Below are 8,613 nucleotides of genomic sequence, written 5' to 3' on the forward strand. Positions count from 1 at the left end.
TCCGTTTCTTTCATGCAACTCCAATTTTCATGTGACCCACCACACCCTTCACAAGCCATAACCGAGACTGTTTTTGTCATTTCTAATTTTTTTATTTTTGAAGAAAGGGCCTCGATTTGGGCTTGTAAAGAAGTGCTTTCGTCGACCTTATGGGCGCCCGGGGCGAAAGACTTATTTCCCCGGGGAGTGTGCCATTGAAAATTGGTTTGAGCAATTTCCTCAATCTGATTATATATTTCGTGTGGGCGTCGATTACCTAAAAGTCCCCCGGAGCTAGAATCAAGTGTCTGCCTAGTGTGTGGCAACAATCCATTGTAGAAAGTGGATACTTGTTGCCATATTGCGAGGCCGTGATGGGGACACTTGCGTAATAGCTCCTTGAACCTTTCCCAAGTTTCATATAAGGATTCCTCGTCCTCTTGTGAGTATGTATTAATTTCAGCCATTAATTTAGCAGTTTTAGCAGGAGGGAAATACTTATATAGAAATTTTTGGGCTAGTTCATCCCAGGTGTTTACCGATCCAGCTGGGAGGGTGTTGAGCCAAGCTTTCGCTCGGTCTTTTAGTGAGAATGGAAACATACAGAGGCGGATGGCGTCGTTTGATGCTCCATTGATCCGAAAGGTATCACATATTTCTAAGAAATTAGTTATATGTAGATGAGGATCCTCGTCCGCAAGCCCGTGGAAGGTTGCGGAGTTTTGGAGCATTTGTATCAAATGCGGTCGAAGTTCGAAGTTATTGGCTTCGACATTCGGAGCATTGATAGCGGCGCCTAGATTACCTACGGTGGGCCGTAGATAATCCATAAGGGTACGTTGGTCCGCCATTGGGGGTGGATCACCCGAAACCTTCTCTTGGTTTTTGGCTTTTAACCTTTTTCTGAGAAAGCGTTCGGGTTCTTCTAGCGGTTCCTTTATGTCTTTATTGGAACTGGAGCTCATACACTACGTGAGGATGGCGTCGGGTTCCAAGTCCTGCAATAAAAACAGAAAAGAATGTTGGTCAGAAGGTTCACCACGGCCCCGTGTTGAGCGAACACGGCCCCGTGGTCGAAATTACAGTGATTGTTTTTAAGATCCCAGTTACTGGAAGTTGGACACGGCCCCGTGTTGCACCGGCACGGCCCCGTGGTCAGCCTTCTGTAACTTGAAAAACAAAAACTGCCAGTAACGTTGCTGAGCACGGCCCGTGTCCGACCAGGCACGGCCCTGTGCTGAGATCTGCAGAAGCTGAAAATCTAAAAAAAATCCTAAAAAATTAAAGAAAAATAAAAATATGATTAGGCTGTTGATTCCTAACTTTCTTATAATCCTTGTGTCCCCGGCAACGGCGCCAAAAACTTGATGTGCGTATAGTGTAATATAATTTTGATGTATATTTAAGCCCCTTTTTACACTTTTAGCCAAGTTTTAAATTTATAAAACACGATATTCACTAACACTAAACACACATATGGGCAAGTGCACCCATCGTGGACGTAGTATAGTGTTGGTAAGATACCGAGGTCGTCCAAGGACACAAGAGCTTTTAATACCGGTTTATCCTCAACGTCTAATCAAATCAAAAAGTGAGAAAAAATGTTTTAAACTAAGAAAAATAAAAACTAACTAAATGCTGAAAATAAAAATAAATTAAAAACAGATAGACAAGATGAATCACTTGGATCCGACACGTGTATTAGTATAACCTTTGATTATTTTCGCACTTTTGCACTTGTTTAAGAGATTATCTTAGTTATTGTAGTAGGCCCCTCTTTTGAAGGCGACGTTACCCTCAACCCAGTAGTTTGAGTCAGCAAGGATACAATCCTAAAGGGTCGGATTATTGAAAGATAATGAATTAAGTTATTAATGCAAATTGTGGTAGGCCCCGCTTTTGGCGGTGACGTTACCCTCGGCTAAGTAGTCTGAGTCAGCAGGGATACAGTCCTAAATAGCCGGGTTATAGTATTAATAGTAGTTAACTTATGAGGGGGTCAAAGAGTTTGGATCCCCGCCATCCAATACCTATGGGCATTGAAGGAGATCCTACTAAATTTGACCCAGGTCCCAAGCAGGACCTCTAAACGCTGAACAAGGGCAAGACCCTTACCAAACCGTTCCCTTAACCCCGACCAGGTAGCCAACATACCTCCATATAGACCGTGGAGATATGAATGGTGAAAATCTTTTATTTTATATAGACAGTAAAATAATGCCAAGACACCACGGACAAACGATAAGGAAAGATCACCTTCAACATAAGTAACTAGTTATTAAAGTCATTAATACAAAACCAAATAAAAAGTGCAAAAGATTAAAAATAAAAAGTATTATACTAAACACTTGTCTTCACCAAGTGATGTAAGAGACTTAGGCAAACATGGCCTTGATTGTCAAGAACTCTTACGATCAATCTTGGATCCCGAGACGACTCACACACTCTACGATGGACAATGGATGATGGTGGTGGATGATGGTGTTATGGTGGTGGTGGGTGGTGGATGAAGTGTGAGAGAGGTGGTGTGCCAAGGGATGAGAGAGAATGAAGCCAAGCTCCTCTATTTATAGGCTGAACAGAAGGCTGGACACGGCCCCGTGTCCGCTGGACACGGCCCCGTGCCCGTCTGACATTCTCTCACTTCATTAATTGTAATTGCGAATTACAATTAATGCGCCTGCTGTACTTTCACCACGCCCCCGTGCTCGCTGGACACGGCCCCGTGGTGGGCAATGGAAGCTTCTACTGGTTTGTCTTTTCTGCTGCTTCCTGGGCACGCCCCCGTGTTCGCCGGACACGGGGCGTGTTCAGACTCTGTTTTTTCTCCTTTGCCTTGGGAGGTGCCGTTGAGGGTCCGGGCAGTCCACTTTTGTTCCTTTTCTTGTATTTATGGTAGAATTAGTTGTCTTTTTGCTTCTTTTGTGATTTTGAGCTCATTTCATCCTGAAAATACAAAAGGAAGACAAAAACACTCTTTTTCCAACATTAGTACTTAAAAAGGGTTAGTTTTATGCCCTAATTGATGTGATTTATATGTTGCTTTTTACACACATCACTAAGTCAGCACATTTCCTACCCATTAAGGAAACTTACAGTTCGGACATGTTGGCCCAACTGTATGTTGATAAAATCGTATCTCTGCATGGGGTTCCAGTATCTATTATCTCTGATAGGGATACTAGATACACTTCGCATTTTTGGAAGAGTTTCCAACAGTCTCTGGGGACGAAATTGAATTTCAGTACGGCTTACCATCCTCAGACGGATGGGCAGAGTGAGCGTACCATCCAGACTTTGGAAGACATGCTTCGTGCATGTGTAATTGACCTAGGAGGAAGCTGGGATAAACACCTTCCTTTGGTCGAGTTCTCCTACAACAATAGCTATCATACCAGCATTCAGGCTGCGCCTTTCGAGGCACTATATGGTAGAAAGTGCAGAACACCCATTTGTTGGGCAGAAGTGGGAGACACTCAATTGTCAGGTCCTGATTTAGTTTTTGAAACGACGGACAAGATTGTCCAAATTCGAGACCGCCTGAAAGCTGCCCGAGATAGGCAGAAGAGCTATGTGGATAAAAGGTGAAAACCCCTCAAGTTCGAGGTTGGTGATAAAGTTTTGCCCAAAGTATCACCAAGGTATATAGGACCATTCGAGATCATCGAATGTGTTGGGTCAGTGGCTTATAAGTTGAACTTACCTGAAGAGCTCAGTGGTATTCACAATGTGTTCCACATCTGCAATCTGAAGAAATGTCTAGCTGATGAATCACTAGTCATACCACACACAGATGTGCATATAGATGAGAGCTTGAAGTTTGTGGAAAAACCTGTGTCGATTGAGGATCGACAAGTAAAGAAGCTTCGAAGGAAGTATGTGCCTATTGTTAAGGTCAAATGGGACGGCCGTAGAGGTCCCGATTATACGTGGGAGTTAGAGTCCACAATGAAAGAAAAATACCCTCAATTATTTCAATAAATCTCGATGTTGAGATTTCTTTTAAGGGGGTGAGGATGTAACACCTCGAAAATTCCTGTCCAATAAAATAAAGACACGTGTCATGTGGGACCAACGTGTCAAGAACCCGGATCAAATAAAAAGATGTATGGTAGGATTTTTAAAAAGTGGTGTCATGTTATTAAAACACCTCTGAATGACACAAATTTATAAATCCCAAGATCCTTAAATTTTTTGATAAACATCTTATATATTAACCGGTTGTTTCTAAATAAATAAGATTCCATCTTTTATATGGAGGTTGGACTATTAATAATGTTACTACAAGAAATTCTGATTTTTAATCCTAATCTAATGAGAGTTGGGAGTTGTTAATATAACTTGTTCAACTATTATGAGGATTCAAGACTTTCTTGTAATTTCCGTCACTTTAAAAAAAAATCCCACAAGAATCCAAATTGATAGGGGGACATGTAAGAATCATTCAAGCATGCAATGGCTGAGCAGGAAGGTCCCACAACTGAAAACGATGGCATGGATTCGGACTTGTGTGATTGCATGGTCAAGGCTTGAAAGTTTACAAATTTTTATCCTCTGACCATCGGTTACAGACCGTAAAGGTCATGGCTTACGGTCCGTAAAGGGGGTACCTGGGCAATTTCAGCAAAGGTCGGTTACAAACCGTAACTGTTTCAGCATACGGTCCGCAAGAGGAGCTTACGGACCACAAGGCCTTAAGCTTACGGTCCGTAAGGCTGTCGCTGGCAGCAGGTTTTGGACAGCTGCCTGTTCAGCCTGTTGCACCGACTTAAAATGGTGGTTTTCGAAACAAGGGTCTTGCTAGGCAGTATTTAGCCCTCTAGGGACACCTGGGGTGATCACACAACAATTGTAGACTTGCATGTCTTGATCTTAAACTCATTTGGTGCACTATAAAAGGGACATGAGTTGTGACCATTTGGTCATTCATTTGTATCTTCACTTCTGGAGCTCCTGGACAGCTATCAAGTTTTCTTAGGCTCCATAAACCTTCTTATGACTCTTGTAAGTGTCCTTAACCTCCCTTAATCCATTTTAGCTTAGTTAATTAGCTAAAAGTCAAACCATCGTAATTAAGGTTTGACTTTGAGATTAGTCCATAATTACTCAGTTAAATCTCGAATTAAAAATACCTATAAGTAGGTAATTATGTGGGTATCAAACCCTTAAAAGGGTATTTCCAGATTCCCACTCTAACCATGTTAATTGTCGAGTCAAAGTACACTTTAAAAAGTCAACAGAATGCTTAAATCCAAATTAACTCATAATTAGCAATGTAGGATACATGCAACCTGTTTAATCATTAATATAACTTGGTAACTAATGTAAGAACATGTCCCAACATGTTCAACTCGGCAATTTTCTGTTTAGACCTGGTTTGGAACCGAAAGTCGCATAGTTTGACTTTCGCTTTGACTTTCAGTTCTGACCCGTTTTAGCCAAGTTTAGGATTGCCTTAGAGCTTCTATTGGACCTAATAACATGTTAGTATAACCCCCTGTGATTATACAACTTGGTTCATTAGATATCCTATTCACATACATGTTTCCGTTAAATGCCCATATGTTGACCAGCCCATATGTCCATAAAATGTGATTTTTGAAAATATAAAAGGGTAGACATCTTAATTACTGAATTATAAATTTGTGCCCAAAGTTTGACATCAGTTTGAGGTCTATATTAAGAGTTATGCTCATTAGCGTAATTAGAAGCTTCCTTAATAATTAATTAGCATAATTAGTATATAGCCTATCTAAACCCAAATTTTATATCAAAACTTTTTACCTACTGATATATAATAATATTTTGGGATTTTTAAAGATTTTTATTTATTTTTAGGCTGAGCATAACTTAGAGTTCTAAGCTTGTTTCGGTAATTGCCAATTATGCCCTTTTTGGCTATAAAATGAGTTTTATAAAACCTTTTGGCCTCAAACCTTTTTCTACTGATTTATTATGAGAATTATATTATTTTGAGCCTTCTGGAATTATAAAAATTTCAGCTTTTCTATTAAAACCCGGAATTTGGCTCCAAATCGCCTTTTAGGCATTTTTACGACATAGTATATGTCAAAACTAGTTTATATATATAAGAGTCAATACCTACTGATATATTTAGTAAAATTCTATATTATAACAGTAAACTAAAGTTTGAAACTCAGATTTCCAGTTTTGACCTTTTTAGGCTTATGTGAAATTACCAAAATGCCCTTTCGGTGCATAGAATTGTTATAACTTATGAAATTCGCATAAAATTGATACTATACTGTTATAACACAGTAAACTATGTATATTTACTGATTTATTCAGATATATAACTCAGATTGCTAGTTTAACTCTTTTATACCCTTTTAAATGACCAAAATGCCCTTATGAGGCGTAATTTGAGTTTAAAATCATTTGGGGCATAATAGGACATATCTTACTGATATCGCAACATATTTGGTGCATATAATCTCAGGAAACTTGTATATGAACTATATGGTTACCCGTTACGCACTTTCGCGTTCGGATCGGCTTAAGTAACTAGTTTACACATATAAGCCGAAACGGGTCAAACCATATCATCTTTGTCTTAAAATCCAGAATGTGTTTAGTTTACCCACATTATACAAGTCTCCAAACTTGTTGGGTCTAAATCACATTTCATTCCGGTTTTCTCCTTCCTCGCGATTAAACCGTATTTATTCTTTGAAACTAACCGGTCTAAGCCTAGGCTAAATTAAAGACCCGTTAGGATTCTAATAGGTTATTATTAAACCTTCGTTCCAGAATAGGGGACCAGTAAAAGACACTTGAATTTGCTTATTATGGTTTATATTTGCTCAGCTAAATAGTTTTAACTTATTTCCCCTATACGAGCTTGGGGTACGGTATATAAAATACCGCTTGGTCGGGCAATTGACCCTAACTCACTAGTAGTTGGGTATTATCAATGTGACCCGTTTGAAAATTGGTTTTGTTTGTTTTACGCCTTTGGGAGTTTAATGACCATGTCCCGGATATCCTTGGCATCATTTTACGAAATGGCCACGACCTTGACACGCGGGTGTAGGCGTACACCCGACAATGTGTCCATATTTATTAAGGTATAACCGTTGGCTTCCCGCCGCGGATTTATACTATGTGGTGTGTCAATTAACCTTAAACCCGGCACGAACCGGGCGACTGAACGCATAACGAACATGTAATTCTTTTACAAGATTAGATTTGATTAATTATCCCCAAGTTATAAAAAGTTTTGTGCCATGTGCATTAAAATCAATTTTTAAAATGTTTTCAAAATGAGTCAGTTAAATTGTATTTACCAGTGTAAACTGACGTATTTTCCCCAAAATGATTAAGTGCAGGTTCTACACGAAATAGGCTGGCTACTCCTTAGCATCGTTAGAGTCTCGCAAACTTGGATTCCATTATCTGTTGAACAATTTTCTTCTTTTTATTTCGATATGCCTGTGGATCTGTTTCAGCTACTATCTGATACTTGGATATTACATTATGTTTGGTTGAAATAAATCTATTTTATTGCTTTCGCCGTGCATTATAATTTGTGTTGTTTGACTATGATGATATCAACTACGTCACGATACTCCCCCACCGGGCCCACCGGTGACACGTGGAGATTAGGGGTGTGACAATTAATAGTTGTTGTGGAAACTTCTGGACAATCTGTTTCGCTCAGTGTCATGCCTCGATGATTCCGCCATCGGTTGGGGTGTGACATTCACATATATGCAATACCCTACTGATATAACTTATTAAATTAAATATTTTTACTGATCATTTCATACCTGAACCTCAGATTAATATTTAATCTCTTTTATAACCTTTAAAATGACCAAAATACCCCTACGGGGCTTAATTTGAGTTTAAATCCGTTTTGGGCATAATGGAAGGTATCTTACTGATATCACAACATATTTAAGGCATCTTAACCTAGAAAACCTGTTCATGACTCATATGTTTACCCGTTATGCATTTTTTGCGTTCGGTGCGGTTTATGTAACTAGTTTGCATAAATTAACCGAAACGGGTCAAACCTTATCATTTTCACTTCAAAATCCAGAATGTGTTTAGTTTACCCATATTATACAAGTTTTCAAACTTGTCGGGTCTAAATCACATTCTATTCCGGTCTTCGCTTAATCTTGCGTTTTGAATCGTATACCTTTCTTTAAAACTAATCGGTCTAAGTTTAAACTTAAGTAAGACCCGTTAGGAATCTAATAGGTTATTAAAACCTTCGTTCCAGATTTAGGAGCCCAGTAAAAGATACTTTGCACTTGCTGATTTGTATGGCTAGGATAAATTTGAATAATTTGCTCAGGTAAATACTTTTAACTTATTTTCCCTTATACGGGTTTGGGGTACGGTAAATAAAATACCGCTTGGTCGGGTATTGAATTTTTAATCGTATGAAGGTTAAATCTTTGAAATAACCCGTTTAATCTGTTTTGTTTATTTTAAGCCTTTGGGAGGAGGGGGGTTAATGACCATGTCCTAGATATCCTCGGCTCATTTATTGAAATGGCCACGACTTAAGCACGGGGTGTAGGCATACACCTGCCAGTGCGTATGTAAAAATAATATACCCGCCTGTTCGAGAATAACTCGCCGCAGGATATATTATGTGAT

General features: G+C 39.2%; 1 non-coding gene across 1 annotated transcript; it reads left to right on the forward strand.

Annotated features, from left to right (window-relative positions):
• Nucleotides 1-345: 345 nt before the first annotated feature.
• Nucleotides 346-452, forward strand: LOC118485296. Its single transcript, XR_004875600.1, has one exon. It is a non-coding gene; the product is annotated as a small nucleolar RNA R71 (small nucleolar RNA).
• The last annotated feature ends 8,161 nt before the right edge of the window (nt 453-8,613 follow it).

The sequence above is a fragment of the Helianthus annuus genome, chromosome 12 (assembly GCF_002127325.2).
Source record: "Helianthus annuus cultivar XRQ/B chromosome 12, HanXRQr2.0-SUNRISE, whole genome shotgun sequence".
Classification (NCBI taxonomy): domain Eukaryota; kingdom Viridiplantae; phylum Streptophyta; class Magnoliopsida; order Asterales; family Asteraceae; genus Helianthus; species Helianthus annuus.